This window comes from Lissotriton vulgaris, chromosome 6 (genome assembly GCF_964263255.1).
Source record: "Lissotriton vulgaris chromosome 6, aLisVul1.2, whole genome shotgun sequence".
In the NCBI taxonomy this organism is placed as follows: domain Eukaryota; kingdom Metazoa; phylum Chordata; class Amphibia; order Caudata; family Salamandridae; genus Lissotriton; species Lissotriton vulgaris.
In genome coordinates this window covers 1,342,313,265-1,342,331,182 of record NC_141694.1, presented here as the reverse complement: position 1 = coordinate 1,342,331,182, position 17,918 = coordinate 1,342,313,265, and the positions used below count along the sequence as shown (strand labels likewise).

The window sequence follows — 17,918 nt, the reverse complement described above, 5'->3', positions numbered from 1 at the left end:
CCAGAACTCCCCAGAGCTTCTTATGATCAACACAGTCAAAGGCGGCTGTGAAATCAACAAAAATGGTGTATAGGCACCCTCTCTTTGCTTGAGCATATTTCCCTTGAAATAACACGAAATTTAAGACCTGCTCCACGGTGCCCATCCCCTCCCTAAAACCGTACTGGACCCGGCTCAAGATGTTATTATCAATAGCCCAGGTTTGTAGTTTATTTAAAACCACCCTTCCTGCTATCTTCATTAGTGAGTCCAGGAGTGATATGGGCCTGTAGTTAGCATGGTTCTCTTGGTCCCCTTTTTTATAAATAGGTATTATTACTGAATCGGACCAGGTTTCTATAAATCCTTTGGAGCAGCAGGCCATTAGCACACGTGTTAAAAGGGTTGTATGGCATTACAACGCGGGCTTTTAACACGCGTGCCATTACAACGCTGTTTTTACAACGCAAGTCATTACAACAACTTGCGCTGGATAGTGGAATAGTTTATTTTCTATTCCAACTCCAGCCCACGTTACACTAGGGAAGGTGTTGGAATAGAAAATTAAACTATTCCCTATCCAGCAGCTCCCTCCAGCGCAAGTCGTTATAATGACTTGTGTTGTAATAGCAGCGTTGTAATGGTAGCGCGTGGTAATACCCGCGTTGTAAAGGCTGTTTACCGTTAAAAGTGGGGCCCAAAGATCAATATTCAGTTTAAATATGTCGTTTGGAATCCCATCAGGGCCCGGGGCTTTATTTCCTTTGCTATTGTTGATTGCCGATATTACTTCCTCTTACGAGAACTCTATGGGTATTGGAAATTGCTCCTGCTCATCTCCCTCCAGCAAACTATTCTCAGGGGGCCTAACAGAATTGCCGGCTTCATTATTATATACTTTCGAGAAGAAATCGATCCAGGTGTTTTCATCTATTGCGATTTCAATTCTTGGGGCATCCTCTTTAGAAAAGAAAGGGGCATTCACTGCCTGCCGGAACAAACCGGAACCTCTAAGTTGAGCAGCCTCATACAGGTTTTGCCAAGCCTGTTCTGTATTGTATGCCTTCCTGCATGCTCTAATTAAATCATAATCCCTTTTTTGTGTGCTCAGTGCAAGCCTTAAGTAGGGAATATGTTTTTGTGCATTGGGTGTTAAACCACCCATTGCTCTTAGGTTGCCTATTTTTACTTAATATAGAGAGAGAATTTTGAATAACCCTGGTCACCTGTGAGAAAGCATCCAAAACCTCAGCGTGAGAGGTATCTTCATCTAGGCAAACAAGGATCGATGTTAACGCCTTTGAAATAATATCTGCGTTTAATTTTTTAGGGTCTTTTTTACCCCACCTTAAGGCGAAGCCGTTCTGTCTTGCCAGAACAATATCTTGCGACCATGCCAAACGCTCAATAATGGAGGAATCGGTACTGTCAGGTAATTTTAGATGTAGACTAAGGGGCAAATGATCACTTATGCCATTTGGACAGATCATTATTTTTTCCACCTGATTAGAGTATTGGTTTAATAGAATAATGAAATCGACCACTGAATTAAAACCTCGGCCTATATCGGTGGGACTGAAATTTACATTAGGGGAGCACATCATATTTACAAAACCAAGATCGAACATGGCCATGATATCATTGATTTTGTTCCCCTCTTTCTGTGTGAACAAAGTGTTTTAGACAAACACTTTCTTCAAAATCATTTTCCCCAGAGCCACATGCATTCAAATTACAGACATTTATATTAAAATCCCCTGCCCACAACAGAATTACATCTCTTCCTTTTACAGTGGTTTGGACCTTTAAGTCTTCTATATACGCTTTTAACACATCCATGAGGTTAACATTATCAATATTATTATAGAAGTTTACCACCAATAACTTTATAGGTGAGTATAAATCAATGGACACCATTTGATAATAAGGTGTGCTCTTTAGCATATTAACGTTCTGCACCCTAAGCATATTGGATACATAAACACAGATTCCCCCTTTGTGTCTTCCATGTCGGGACCGCACCGCTGGGTTATGAAATGTTTTATAACCATTCAAATGCTTTTCATTTATGAGCCAAGTTTAATAACTCCTGCTCACCCCCTTGGTAGCTTGGCACGAGTAGAAAGGCTTATCTCAGAGGCAGTGTGTTAAGTATTTGTGAGTATACACAGTAATAAAGTGAAAACACTACAGATGGAGAAAACACAGGTTTTATAAAAATAAGTATTCTTTATATAGACTTAAACACAAGACCATAAACGACAAAAATCCACAATACTACACTTAAGATTGCTTAAAAGATGATTCAAGTTGCTTAGTTCATGTTGATGATAAATGCAGCAAATTTCTCAACAAAGTACCTGGATGCGTGAAGCAAAGTAAAACAAAAGGCTCGCAAAAGGGGAGATGCGTCGGTTCCATGATCCGGGGGAGATGATGCGTCGTGCCTCAATGCTTGCGCAGTGTAGGGGATGCGTCGTGCTTCTTACCGGTGCGGAGGTGATTCTCGGCCTGCGGGACGGTTGCGGTACGCAAGATGGCGCCTTGATGCGATGCGACGATCCAGTTGCGTTGTGAGAAGATGGCGCCCTTGATGCGGCGATGCGATGACGATGCGATGACGCCCTGGCAGCGACTCTGTACTTTGGAGCTGCGACAGACCCTGCAACACGCTTCTCCGGTGATGCGACGGCGGCACTCTCGGTGGCGTCGCGCTTCTCCGGTGATGCTACAGCAGGCAGCTTCCAGGGAGATGCTGCGAAGGCTCGTTGCGATGATCTCTGCTGCGGCGGCGACACGCTTCTATCGATGCGTCGCGTTTCCAGCTCCCAGCGGCACGCACTTGACTGGAGTCAGAATTCCCAGCAAGGAAATTCAGGAGGGAGGAGCTGGAGGTGAAGTATTTTGGCCCTGAGACTTCAGCAGGAGGCAAGCACAGTTTAAGCCATTGGAGAATATTCTGTAGATGAATGAAAGTCCTTAAAAAGTTCCTTCTCCTTTCCCTTGGCAATGAAGCAACCACTGCAGGCCAAACCAGCAAACAGCACACTGGCAGAGGGCCAGTCCAAACTCCTGCAGCTTCCTTGGTTCTTCTCCTTGGCAGAAAGGCTTCTTGTCCAGAAGTGATCTAAAATCTGTGGGACTGGGTCCCAATATGTATACCCCAAAATCCTTTGTTCTCTGAAAGAAAAGAGGGGCCTCTGCCTAGTTCAAACCAGTTCCTGAACACTTTGTTTACAGGGCTCTTCTATTCCTTTCACTGTGCAGGGCAGAAACATCAGATGCCCCACAGGAGGTGGAGCCAGCACAGGGGAGGGAAGATACAGCTCAGGAGCACTCTATTGACATGATTCTCCTTCTCCTTTCACAGTGCAGGGCAGAGACATCAGACAAGCCACAGGAGGTGGAGCCAGCATTGTGGAGTGAAGGCCTAGCCCTATTCAGGTCCCAGGTGCACACCTCCCTCCCATCTAGGTGCTGATCTCTCTATTCACCACTTGGCTGCCCCAGCCCTGTCACACACAAACCCAGACAAGGAATACACAAGTCAGCAGAGGCGGGCTCAAATGGTTAGGCAAGCAAATACCTACTTTCTAAAAGTGGTATTTGGAAACACAGGATAATAAAATAAACTTTACTAAAATATGTATTTTATTATTCTGAGTTCAGGCATACTAAATTCGAATTTCTACCATGTTCCCTGAGTCAGTTAGGATTGTAGGAATGTAACAATTTTAACTGCCCATTCTGGCCTATGAGAACAGGTAGCCTTCAATAGTGAAAAACGAAAATGGCTGTAATTCACTATTAGGACATGCTACACACATCAGAGCATGTCCTACCTTATACTTACAATGCACCCTGCCCTTGGTCCTACCATAGGGGTGTCTAATATGATGCAAAGGGAAGGTTTAGGGACTGGCAAGGTGGTGCCCTTGGCCAAGTTGACATGGTAGTCACAGACTACACACAGGCCTTGCAATGGCAGGCCTGAGACACACTTTACAAGCTGCTTCTGTGGGTGGCACAACCAGTGCTGCAAGCCCACCAGCAGCATTTGCTCTACACGCCCTGGGCACACATGGTGCACTGTACTAGGGGCTGGCAGTAGCTCAAATAACCCAATGATGAAATAACCAATTAGTATCTCAATTTAACATAGGGAGCACTTGCACTGTGGCACTGATTAGCAGTGGCACAGGGACCAAAGCATAAATCCAGCAAAAACATATCAAAATAGAGGAGGCAATCCGTCAAAAATGGAAGGGAGACTCACGCCAATGATGTCAGGTCTAACACTCTGCTTGGGGTTAATGAAATTCTCAGGCAGCAGCTGGATAGCGGTGGTACAGCAGCCTTTATTTTACTGGACGTGAGTGTGGCATTTGACACTGTCTCACATTCTATCCTGGTTGATCGTCTTGAAGCCTCAGGTGTTGCAGGTGTGGCCTTGGAATGGCTTAGCTCTTTTTTTAAAGGGTCGTTTGTTCCAAGTCTTTTCACACACCATTAAATCTAATCCAGTAGCCTTCAATTCTGGAGTGCCACGGGGTTCAATTTTGAGCCCTTTGCTCTTCAATCTTTATGTCTTTAGGTAGTCTGTGGTCCTCCTCTAAGCACTGCCAATAGGTTTATTGCTCCTGTGTCACCCAAATTCTGCACCAATACAATAAGGGTCTAAGCCCTATTTTTGTACTGATTGCTCTCAGTCCCAAGTCTAGGTGCTGAGGAATGAACGGGTTGCTAACAGGAAAGTCAGTCTTATGCACTTAAAAATGTTCCCTTAAAGTTCACTTGTGGGCATCTCTAGTGGTGTGCGTCTCGACCCATTTAGAAGCAGGGTCAGACTGGGGCAGAAAAACATAAAATAGGCCCATAGCCCAACATAAAAATGGTGCATATTAGTAAATCAGATAGCTAAAAAGTAGCCCACATTTACATATCTGGACAATTTTGAACTTATGAAGGCATCCTGTATAGTTCAATTCTCAAAAATCCTTGTTTCGGTTGCAAACCATCAAAGGTACAAAATATCCATGTAATACAGGCAACGGTTTGCTTCATTCAACATTCATAATACATAAGTATAGTTATTTTGCAAGGTTTGATAGACTGCATGCGTTTGTGCTTGCCGCATGCAGTGTTTGTGGTAATATCAGGGAACAATGAAAACTTGATCGGTAGACCATCAAGCTGGCCTACAAACAGCCGAAAAATGGCCTACGTATTCACCTGACATACCAGGCTTTTGGGCACTGCCAGATTGCTCTATAGGCCAGTCTGACCCTGTTTACAAGCAAATGCAGGATATTAATGTCAAAACCTTCTTCTTCCATTGCAGGGGTACCCACTTATTACAGGAAATGTCAGGAATAGGGGAGAGAACCCAAGTGCTAGGTTAAAAGGGAATGGAAAAATAAAAAAAGAAACACTCATTCCAGTAGGCAACTGGTTGGAAACCCTGGGCTGGCATAGCAAGACCAATGGTGAAGTAGCAGCTTTTTGAATATTAGTCGAGGAACTGCAACTTTCATGCCAAATAGGAAGAGTTGCAGTAATAAAGGATAATACAGTAGATATGAACATTAAACATATCAAGCAATTCAGGATTTGAATTACCAGTGTGGAGTGCAGAGAGTCCATGACTAGCCCCTTGGCATACCAGGAATACTGCCCAGCAATTAAATGAAAGCACGCTACAGCACCAGTACAACACAGTCTACAATAAGGAAAGCAGCTGCAACTACACAAACTTTCTCAAAGACCAAGGGAAATAGAGACCTAGGGAACAACAGAAGGATAACAAAGGTATCAGGGTGGAGTGATGGGTGCAACCTGAAGAGTAAGCAAAGGAGCCATAACAACTGCGGTTCCCGGACACCTGCTTTAGTGCATGGCAGGTCTTTATACAACAAGGGTCAGCTTTAAAGCAGTGTAACCGGTGCAACCATACTGGGTGCTGACTTGGGTGGGGGTGCTGTGTTTAACCCCTTCCGTGCTTGCGTTGTTACCTGCTGGGTGCTGCGCACGACCGTTGCCGACGCAGCCCTGCCCACTCCGTCAAACGCCCGCACCGCAGCAGAATTGCTGCAGCGGTAAACGGGTTAAAATGAACTTATGGGTTTAAAAGTAGGGAAAATCTCTTGTACGCTCAGCAGTTTTCTGGCAACAATAAAAATGTTGAGATCATTCTGGTGATTATTGCTCCTGCTGATGAAAGATCAGAATTGTGTCTACTGGCAGTTTTGACTCATCCTAAAGTCGTGCAGAGGGTTAATATGCCTGCTGCAAAGTATGTGTACTATGCTGATCACAGAACTGAGTGCGAGTGAACTAAGAGTAGCACCATTAAAACAATTAAATGTATGTCAGAGAGGGACAATAGACAGATGAGTGGCATACTGCTAGAGAGTGGTAGTGAGGGAATTAGTGTAGAAATAGGTCATGGGTGGGGGGGCGACAAAAAAGACTGTCGCACTGGGCGCCACCAGCGCTAAAGTCGGCCCTGTATGCAACTTCACCTAGATTGACCTGAAAAGTTTCTCGCTGTGAATGTCCATACCGATTCTCGTGTGGCAAACTAAACTATAGTATTTTGGAAGTATTTGCTCTGTAGGGTATTCTATTTGTATGTAGTTTCCATTATTCTAAATCTCCTCCATGTATGATATAATTTAGTTCTGTTCTGGGCTACAGCAACTGGTGACTTGACAGTGATACCCCATGTCTATGTGGTGCACAGCCACCCAGATGTACCATTTTGTATATTAACAAATATTTGTAAATACATTTACATATTTAGCTACGCACTTAATTTACATAAAATCTAGACATAACTGCTGCAGAAATTCAATGAAACAACTGTAATTACACTAGCGTACATAAGGTGTGGTGCAAGGAAGGGTATGCTGGAGGAATATACGTTTGTGTGAGAGGAAAAAGCACAACTCATTTAGAAAGGTATCAAATTCCCTCAATCTAAACTGTCAAAATGTACTCAATATGAGCAATATGCAAATGTAGGGATATGAAAATTCATCTCATACACTTAGAGGCCTAACTGCATTTTGTAGAGGTACATTATTACAAGCATACTATAAAATGCTGTCAACAAACCTATGTGCAGAGGTCTCTGCTTTTCCTATCTTTTATGTGTGGAGATCTCTACCCTGACTGCAGAGATCTCTGCTTATGCAGGTATACGTTTTTGTGATAAATGTGGAAGGGACTGGGGAATGGCTAAAAAATGGGGAATATTTGTTCTAAAGGAGGGAGGGGTTTTGGGAAGAGTAAGGAGGGGTTAAGAGAGCGTTAGGGAGGGTTTAGGGAGGAGCATGCATCTACCCTCAAAAGAGGTAGCCCTTTACTGTTCACAAGCTGAATTTATAAACTTACTAGTCAAAAATGACCCAAAACACAGGTACTGCAAAAGCCTCTCATTGAAAATAATGGAAGTAGGGAAGTAAAATACAACCTTATAGAAAATAATGTTAAAATAAATAAAAAATGTTAAACTTGTCAGATCGAACATACCCCAATTTCTCTATTCCGAAGTGACAAAATTAAATCTTTTAAAATTTGTAGGCATATGAGGAGATTTGGGAAACTAATTCAGCAAAACTTGGGACCTGTGACTGCTGAAGGAAGATAACCAATCAAGCATGTACCCCCCAAAGGCATAAAGAGGTATCTGAAAGTATGGAACATGTACAGTTAGGTTACCCAGAAAGAAACAGTCACTTGAAATAACACAACATTACCAGGTTGGAGTTAATAAAGATTAATGAAGATTGTAGGATGTTACAACCGTTGACAAATGTATTGGCGTCAAAGGCTGTGGTTATGCAACATCTACTTTGCACATTAGACTCTTAGAAGGGAGTCTGTTGTGATGTCTATTTCAACTATTGCTTATAGCTATATTGTCGCTTCTTCAGTCTATACTTATTTTCCCCTTATCTGTTATTTGAAGCTGTTGATCCCGGTGTGTGTTACCTATCAGTGATAGTACTGAGATCGAGTTGTAGCTCTTACATCTATATGGCCGAAAACCAGTATGTGGATGATAAAATTGTACAAGATCAGGGTAAAATAAATGTCCCTGTACAGTGATCTTTTAAAAACACAGGATCTCGTAGTATTCTTTCTGTGTCCTTTTTTTATTTTCTTCTGGTGTTATTCCTACGAGGTGTACACCAGGATCATGCCACATGCTTGCACCTAAGGTTATGCTGTCTAACGAAACCCTGAGTTAATTCTACTAGTTCTGGAACACAAAGGTTCTCAAAATAATTTTTACTCTATGTATCTATAATTATGATGGTAGCACAGTTTCTCAAGCCTCTGTGAGTGCCAAAATGTGGAATACTATAAATAAATACTCCCCAAAAGAATAGGCAAAAAGATTATTAAAGACAGAAGAGGATGACAGATGGCATTAACCGTGCTACATACGTTTCAAAAATATATTTCTAAGCTACTAAAATATTTTACAGGTTGGAAGCCATGACCCTTTTCAAGATGAGCAAACGCAAAATATAACTCTTTCGGTGGGCATGTGAAAGCTAAACCGCCTTTACATCCCACAATTTGTACACATCATCCAAGGCAAATGTGATAAATACAAACTCAAAAGCAAACAATAATTATTCTTAAAACACATTAAATAAGTGTGGTTTTGATGTGGTTTCATTATATGTGGAAAGGCATCCTATATGGGATGTAAAATTAAGAAACTCATTGTTCTAATGTTTACTGGTCAGTTTAGGACATACACAGGTAATATACGTAACATAACATTGAATTTACATATGTGGTATTTAGCAGGATTTATTTTTCCATTCACAGAGTCCTATGTAGTTTGGTAATCTGTTTCATTTGCATAGCTGAACAATGCATAACAGTAGGGAAAGTACGACTCAAGTTTTTGGATGTAAGAAATTCATAGATTTAACAAGTAAAGATGAAAGTAATAGTTGAAAGTAAAAGTAGCCCACACTTGGGTCCTGTGCACACTGTGTAACCTAAACAATACTATACCCAGCTGTGAAGCCCATAGCAATGGTGAAACCGGTCTTGGATTGCTTTTGTTTTGGTTCAGGGAGGACCTAACTTGGCAGTTTAAGCTGGACTGTTCCCAGTGGAGCAGGGTCAAGACTGATTTGCATATGGTTAGGTCCAAACAGAGGTGGCATGGTGTGCAAATAACAATGGACTGGGACACATCCCAAGTAATTACCTGTGGCTGAGATTAATTCAAGCATTCCATCTATCACTTTTTGTATACTTTAAAAAGAAAAATTTGCATCACCCTGGAGCTGTGAATTTGATTTCAGATTACCTAGTTAAATTTCATGGTCTACTGCAACATATCCAGCAAACACACTGAAGAAGGTTTGTGCATCAAGAGTGGAAAAAGCTCACTCCCTTATCTTAACCAAGACAGATTTGGTGCCCCTTAGCAGACAGATCTCCAGCTGGTGCTCATATAAGGCATTATCTTTCTCTACATGTGCTTGAAATTGATGCATCATTCTACCCTCCATAGGCTTGGTAGTGAAAAGTGTTTTTTCTAAATTGGTCTAAAGTTGGCTACATAATTATTCAGTCATTGATATGGGATGGAACGGTATGGTAAGGCATTACTGAGTGTTGAGATGTTATTTTTCTCAGACGTAAAGTCTATTAGATGCTGTCAAGAGCCTTTTTACTGTGTGTCTTCTCTACAAACTCATAGAAAAGGAGCTGCATAACCAAAGCCAAGCATTAATTAAGGGTTGAACACGTTTTTTTTTCTCCAAAAAGTGAATGCATCTACGCTTCTGTAGAAGAAATGATGGCAAGAGAAAATGGCTGGAACATGTCCGCAGGCATAAACATTTGGAGCCTAAGCAATTTGTCTGCAGCATTGTTTGAAGAGGAAGCCGCAATTCTGAAAAAATAATGGACTTGCTTTTGTAGGTATGACAATCCCTCGTGAGAAAGACTGCAACGTCTCCCCCTGGGTTCAAGAGTTAAAATAGCAACACTAAAGGATGCTATGACTATTGATGTACCCCCAAATAAGTACTCTGAGTGGCAAGGGTTTGAACTCAGTTGCTGTAATAGATTCATAGACTGAGCCAGGAAATAATTAATGGATGTTGAACTAGTGAATCTTACTAAAAAAAGAAGGATATATCGTACAAAAATATAACAACTTACTTGTTGTAAACTGCAATTCAAAAACAAAGAAGTTCTCACCTCAAAGAAGCCACAGAAGAAATCAAATACATTCAGTGGACAACAACTTTCACACTTTCTGTCCAGTCAGTGACAGCTTGGACAACTTTTGGTGGAGCATGAATGAACATAGTGGAAACACCCAAGGTCTGCATGGTAGAAACTTATCACCGGAACTCTGATATGACTATGGCTCAATAGGCTGAGGAAATGAGTACAAATCAATTTAATTGTGATATATCTGTTCTGTGACTACTTACTGAGGAGCTCCCAGTTTATACATGCTCATTATTACATAAGCATGTCTTGCTATGATAGGTGAATATACAGCAATGCAAATTATGCTTTGTAGTGGAAGTTTGAACTAGGCATCCAGACACAAGACAAAACTACAGAGAGAAAGATAAAATGCTGAGGTGCCTCACAACATTATTAGTTACCAAGAAATACATTCAACTTAATACATGCCAGACTATGTACCCGGTGTACTGTATCGAACCCTCATCATGTACACAATCACCATTCAATAATATCCATGTCACAAAATATCTTTTCTTGGAAGCTATTTTATATACAATATATCATACGGAGAACTAAGGGTGATTTATTTGCATCAAGATCACATAACAGCCCCCACCTTTCCCCTCTTAATCTATACCATTGTGTAATCCCTTCTTAGAGCAGTGTGGCCCATACTACATGCATGGATCTTGGCAGCAATCTATGCCACTTTATAGCCATAATGCCTTTAAAGGATTTAGTACGATCATGTGCAATGTTTTTAGACAAAGATCTAAGGAATAGACATGTTACTCAGGCCTGATGTGGGACACATTGAGTGCTCTCAGATTCTTAGTCATTTTTTGGGGTGAGGCAGATCTATTTCATTGCTGCCATCCTGTGTGCGGTATCAATGTCCGCAGAACATGTAAAAAGAGAATCAACTCATGCTAACAAGAAATCATTGTCCGAGATTAGTCTTACAGTTTCCATTTGTACCTATTGCAAACAAAGACAAATGTCATATTGGTCTCACCCATCCAAATGAACAATCTCAAATACTGAGTTCTATGTGTGGAGGTTGTTATGTTTGAGAATCAGTCAAGTAGAAAAGCATTTGGAAAGCCATTTTGGGCTCGGTGGGGTAGGGCAGGTCTCCATCAAGCCAGTGGTTCCTCCACCTCAATTAATTTAATAAGTTGATTAATTAGGTTATTTATTAATCAGAGATGTGGGAAACATCAGGTTTGCAATGATGGAGCCTCATTTGACTCCACCATCAGAAACCTAGACCCAGTGTCTTTTTCACTCAGGGATGCCTGGACACAGTGACCGGTTTTCCACCCTGTAAAGGGTGGAGTCTCTGCCACTGATATTTTTCTCCCCAAGAAGGTTAAGAGACCCGTGGAGGACCAGGCAGTGAAAGATAGAAATGTGCCTTATGAATAAGGATAATACTTCCTGCAAATCTGGGACATTTTTATTTTGCCTTTCACAATCATATCCCCGCAGAAGCGAATGGTGAGCGGACAGAATCAAGAAGGTGGCCCATTTGATATTCAGCTATGGCAAAAGTGTATTCATCACAAGAGTGGATGCTCTTTTTTTGTTTCGCAGAGATCCTCATTTGGCTAGTGGAGCTCTCTCAATAGAGCAGATCATCCTCTGCGGGGGCGGAAAGTGGAGGAAGTTGAAGGCTTCTCCGACCCTGCTGACTGGTAGGCTGCCCATTAAGGCCAAAATAATGTCCACAGTGTTTTTCCTTCCATTTGTGAGATGTTTTCCTCTGACAATCGATGAGGACTGTATCTTAAAGCTACAAATTGCATCCTAGATTTTGATTTCATACAGACACTCTTGAAATGGAAGGGCTCAGGTGAGCAGGATGTAATGCCACATGTTGATTTTGACTGCTCTCAGTCATTTCATCATGCAATGTTTTAATGTGTTGTAAAAAATAACTTCAAAAATATTAACCAATCATATAACAATTGACAAATTACTGTTTTCTTGGGATATTCTGATAAATGGTACATGTTGATTAGAGCTAAACGCTTTCAAATTAAGCAACATATCAAATGGAATAATGAAAATGTTCAAATGTAAATCTTTCTATTACATAATGTTTGTATAAAATTGAAAAATTAAAACGCTCAAAATGAACTATGTTTAATTACACGGTATACATCATTTAAAATGTACACATTTGAAAGTTTTAATATTATTTATGTTCTGTTTTGTATCTTTAAGACTGGTACAATAGCTTCAATTGACTTGATTTGAGGAAATAGCCATTGTGATCTACAGCAGATTAGTAATATTAAGTCATTATTTTACCTAAACGGTTCCTAACCTTTGAGACCAATCACTCTAGGTGTTTTCTTGACATGGCTGTTTACAGTACATATAGAAAGTGTGGACATTAATGCATATACTTTGCCAATCATGTTCTCTTCTTCCAATAGCATGCAACGCTGATGGCGTCAGTACTGGCAATACCTCAAACCCTGCATCCCAGTGAAAAGGCAAAGTCATTCTTGGTCTAACTTTACAGGACTCTGAATGTGTGGATATCTTCTACCACTGACGTTTATCAGGCAACGTGCAAACAACTATGTAACATCTTTGGAGGTACACTACACGTTAACATATTTTTGCATTGGTTATTCTAACAAGGATAGCTAGAATTTCACACTTTGCTGTCAAATGGTTGCACATTAGGTGATGTGTTTCTTGTTTTCCTCTCTGATATCTATCATTTTGTTTTTTAATTTTGTTGCATTTTTATAGAAGGGACTGCTTTACACATTACATGGCTGACATGAATGAATTGCAATGTGTTTCTCGGTTAAGACTACATGGGTGAATGGCCTGTTAAAAGTCCCTAGGATGGAGATGTGGGTGATAATATGGGATATTCTGATGGAATGCTTTGTGTGCCGCTTGCACCACTTCCGTGAGGTGATGTAAAACTGAGTTGGTTAAAGTGTTCTGTATTAGCTTTCATAAGGTGACCAGTTTTTGTTCCATAACCTTTCACCAGCTCAGTTGCCATCTCTACACTTTCATCCTGGGACAGTGGCGTAGCTAGGGGGGGCGGACCGCTCCAGGCGGTACAATTTTGGGGGCGTTCACACGGCACTTGTGGCCCGTTGCGTCTGCGGCGACCTTTATAATTTATTTTGGGACACTGTGTCCACAAATAAATTATAAAGGCCGGCGCGGACGCAACGGGCTACCAGTGTCGCGTGCGGCCCAGTTTGAAAGTGTGTGCTGCGCGCACCTGACCTGCTGACTGTTGTTTAATTGCTAGTGCACCAGCGGGCGTAACACAGTGCTTCCAAAATTGCGGCCACAACGTCCCACGTTTGAATTTGCTGAGCTCAGTTCTCGACTGTTGGCCCGCAGGTCCGTTCCAGCCTCCAGGGCCGTCAATCAATGTTGTAGCGCACGAGTGCTACCATTGACGGACCTGGACGACATTAAATGATTTAAATATTTTGCCAGCCCTGCCCTCGCTATGAAAATGACGTAGCACTGATGCGTCACGCGCTTCACAGCTACGCGCTCTCCCGCTCATTCTTGCCTGGAGCAGTCGGTGCAGTGCTGCCCTCTGGGCGATTTGCTGGATCTGGAGACTGGTCTGGCTGTTGATTTAGGTTCGAACCAACCACCCCTGTGTGGCATAGAGATCCTGGATCGAGTCACGAGTGAGGTGAAGATATTTAGTGAGTGGCAGCATAGCTGCCAACAGGAGTTTAAGTGGGATGAAAAAACTTGGGGGTCTCTCAAAGGGGGGTTACCGATTTAGTTAAGGGCGTGGATTTAAAACACTCACACAAAAAAAATCTGTGTTTAGCATTGTGTGCCGCCTGACATGTATTTTGCTGTTTCTGTCATTGCATCCAGATATGTGATACAACAAGTAACATCATACCTACAACCAGGCCCGGTTCTAGAGGGTAGGTCAGGCATACCCAAGAATTGCCCTGGCCATTGTGAACTGGAAAATGAGTGTTCTCATCCTTATGTCTCACAGGGGCTTGAAGCCCCATTGTGCCCTGCTGCATTGTTTTATTTAATCATTAACCATTGACATGCTCTAGTTTCAGGCCTGGGGACAGGTGTGAAATCAGTAGGGATAGTAGTTGCTATGATGTGCAAAAGAACCGCACAGCCATCCTGAACTCTTTCACTCACTCACACTAAAGAGGCTGCAGGCTTCAATCAGAAGGTACCTAGGAGTTGCAAAAAGTGATATGACAGAAACGCTTTGCAAAGGATTTCCTTTTCCCCAAAAAGTTAGTGAAAATGTGTTTATAGTTAGCATATATATTTGCTCAGGTTTTAAAAAAAAAATCTTCCTATTCTGAGGCCATTACTAACTTGCAGTATTACATAAAAATAAATTATTGGAAAAAGTAAAACAAAAATGTTTTATCTTTCCATTGGTTAAATGAAAAAAACATTCTACTCATCATTAATTCACACCAGAATAATTTGTATGTCGATTGTTACAAGTGATAGAAGGATTAAGTGAGTAAGGACCTATGGGCAGGGCCACTGGAATTATTTGATTGTGCAGACCTGGCATTTTTCGCATAGCTATGGATTTGCCACATATTCCATTATCTTCTGCATAATCTGCCGATTTTTAAAGAGGTTGTTTTTAGCTCAAATGGTTCAAAAGTTATAAAATTGCATTGACATGTGGCGATGAGTGGAAGGTTCTTTCCTAAGGTTGACTTGTCCCCTTCTGATTGCTTATTGTTATATTCAGGTGTTAAACTGGTCCCAATGAAGTGCAATCTATGTCCAGTGTTAGCAAGCTTAAAAATATAAAAATAATGAACTAATACTATCACATAATGTGCCGCATTATGCTGCATAGTTTGCTTTTTCTTGTTGCACAATTTAGTCAACACTGCTGCATAATATGAATAAAAGCTTCAGCCTGAATTTTCCGCATCTACATTTTAAAGTTGTGACAAGCAAAGTCCTTCCCCTTTCCCAAAGCTAGAAGGGCAACAGAGAAAGCGAAGTCAGTAGCACTTTGGGTGGTAGTTATTGTCTTAAAAATGTTATGTATGTTCATGTAACTTGCATGATCGAGGTAACTATTAGCGGCGATACTACGTGTCTCTCAGACCTCTTTCAAGTGCTCACTTTGCATGTCAGCGATATTTATCGCTAATGACATGCAAAGTGGGTGTACCCAACCCGTTAGCGACTGACAGCAGTCGCTAACATCGCTATCACCTATTACCAAGAAAGGCGAAGTGATGGAAATATTCGCGCTAAGCGCGAATATCGCCAAACGATAATGCCTGCAAATACCAGTTCTTAGCCATGTTATCCAATGGGAGGTGGATAACATGGCATACAGCATTTGCACGTTAATGCGTGAACACCGCTGGTTTTCCAGCGATATTCACGCTAATGCCTGCAATATTATCGCTTTTGAGATAAACGTTGGTAATAGGACGTTATCTCAGCGATAATATTGGGTGAAGCGCGGCGTTAAAAAAACTGACGCTAAGTTCAGTTAGCGATAAGTATTCTTTTCGAATCAGATACATGACAGCCCATTACAGTGTCATCTGAAGTGCACAGCAGGCCTTAAAGGTATTTGAAATATGAGTTGCGTTTGCCACGTCTTTGTGGGTGTTTTTATTAAGTGACAGTGGCCCATTCAAGCAAGGGTGCATCCTTAAAGCATATATTGCACTCAATGTAATGTATCCGCAGGTATTGTATCATTTTGGCGTTTGGCAACCAAATTGATAGTTAACTGCAGTGAAGTCACAGGTGCCAGAAAAATGTGCTTTGTAGAAAATGGAATTGAAATTTAGTTGGGTAGGTGTGAATAAAAGCCTAAGCGTAACTTTTATTGTCAATGATGACACTAACAATTACTTGCTTTTGTAATGAAGTTTAAGGGGAGTTGCTTACTTTGTCTTAAGGCGGATTGTTGTACTTGTGTTGTGAGATGGTATGACTTCACAATTACCTACATTTAAATCTCGAAGGAAATGTGATTAGTTTACAAATCTTATAATTTGTTAATAGTTCTCCATAAAGGGTGCAGTTTAGCGGCCTTTCTCCTAATCCATATGATTCTAAAACTATGGGTTTTGGGAGCAGACAATAGCATGCATTTTAAGATCTGTAGTCATTGTGAAATCCCCCAAGACACCCACAATCAGGACACCATCAGACAGCATACGAAAACGTGAAAAAGAAGCAAAAAGCAACAGGCCTTCTTCATCCATGCACCAAGATTTGAATACAACTCGTCTGTATTCCTCCGGGCCTCACCCAACTGCTCCAGCATAGGAAAGGGCTGAAAATCACCTATTTAAAGAACACTACATCATAATGCAGAAACAGTCAATTTCTGCTCCCAGAATCCAGCTATTTCTCCAATCACTTGTTTACTTCATCTATGACTTTTGATATTGTCCAGCACTCTGTTGCTTTTTTAATAGGTTCACTCTGTGCAGATACAAATATACAAATATACATATATACATATTTACATACAATTCCACAATCTCAAAAAACATCCTCGGATTGACAGCTACCCATCTACAATTTTACTTTGTGACTGAGTCTCATGCAAGTGAGAGTCCAACAAAATACTTATTTTTTGGTAACAGTAAAAAAGGATACTATAATGTTTGTAACCGAAATAAAATATGTTTTTGTTTGGTGCCATTTTTTGTTGTTTTTCTTTATAGTTTCAAGTCACTTTTTATTTGAAGTGCGTCACTAGTCGTTATTTCCGAACAGGGTATTTTGCTTTTTATTTCAAACCTTATGCAGAAAAATATTTTCCCTAAAGTATCTTTTCCTGAAGGTCTTCAGAGGATCATTTGCTTTCACGAAGCAGTCAAAGTTTGAGGGTTTCTGTTTAGCAATATTGTAATGATCCACTTGGATTTCTGGTGCTGTGATAGGACAACAGCAAACAAGAGACATTAAAAAAATATGTGGCTGATAATGATGATGCCTAGATCTCAGTGACACCTTTGTTATCCACTGTGGCATGTCAAGTGACATTCTAGTCAATGGGCAGAATGACGAGGAGAATGACGAGGAGGAATGGGGGCGATTTCGATGGATAATTCATTTAATTTTCCCTCGTCATTGTCAGTCGAAATCCCCCCCTCACCCGGACTCCCGCCCTACCGCTCTTAGCTGCACGGGCTGCGGCTGGATTACATTATCTTTTGTGTCACTTGTAACCCTGAAGTACAAAATCTTGGGGTATTGGGAACTGCCTCATCTACAATGTTATGTTCTTATACCGGCCCCTTAGGGTCCAACAATCTGTGAGCTGATTCATGGATAGGCTTTGTTGAGGGAGAAGGGGATTGTGGGTGCCACATTAAATGTACATCTGAGCTCCTGAGTAAATATTTGAACCTCACCACCATCACACTAATTGTGAAATCAAAATAATATGTGTACTGTCACCCTCCCCACGTCCATCTTGGTTTCTTCCCCCACGTATATATATATATATATTTTAAAACCCTAGGAATCCTGGCTTTGTGTTGTCCCTCCATTTCTTAGCTTCTTCTTCTCCTTCCCAGAGATAAGTAATGAATATTAATCCCACATCCCTATGTGTATTCCTTCCCTTCCCTAACTAATCATGTCGCTTATGCTCTGTTTTAGAGATCAGGAATGTACAGGTAAAATAATGCTTATTG

General features: G+C 41.2%; 1 protein-coding gene across 2 annotated transcripts in view; it reads left to right on the top strand.

Moving 5' to 3' along the window:
• Positions 1-17,918, top strand: part of LOC147708865 (muscarinic acetylcholine receptor M3-like) — an 880,867-nt gene that overhangs the window by 145,126 nt on the left and 717,823 nt on the right. For both annotated transcript variants that reach the window (XM_086927478.1, XM_086927480.1), the window contains exon 2: positions 12,666-12,831. The gene's annotated coding sequence lies outside the window, so the exon portion shown is untranslated. The remainder of the gene's footprint in view (positions 1-12,665; positions 12,832-17,918) is intronic.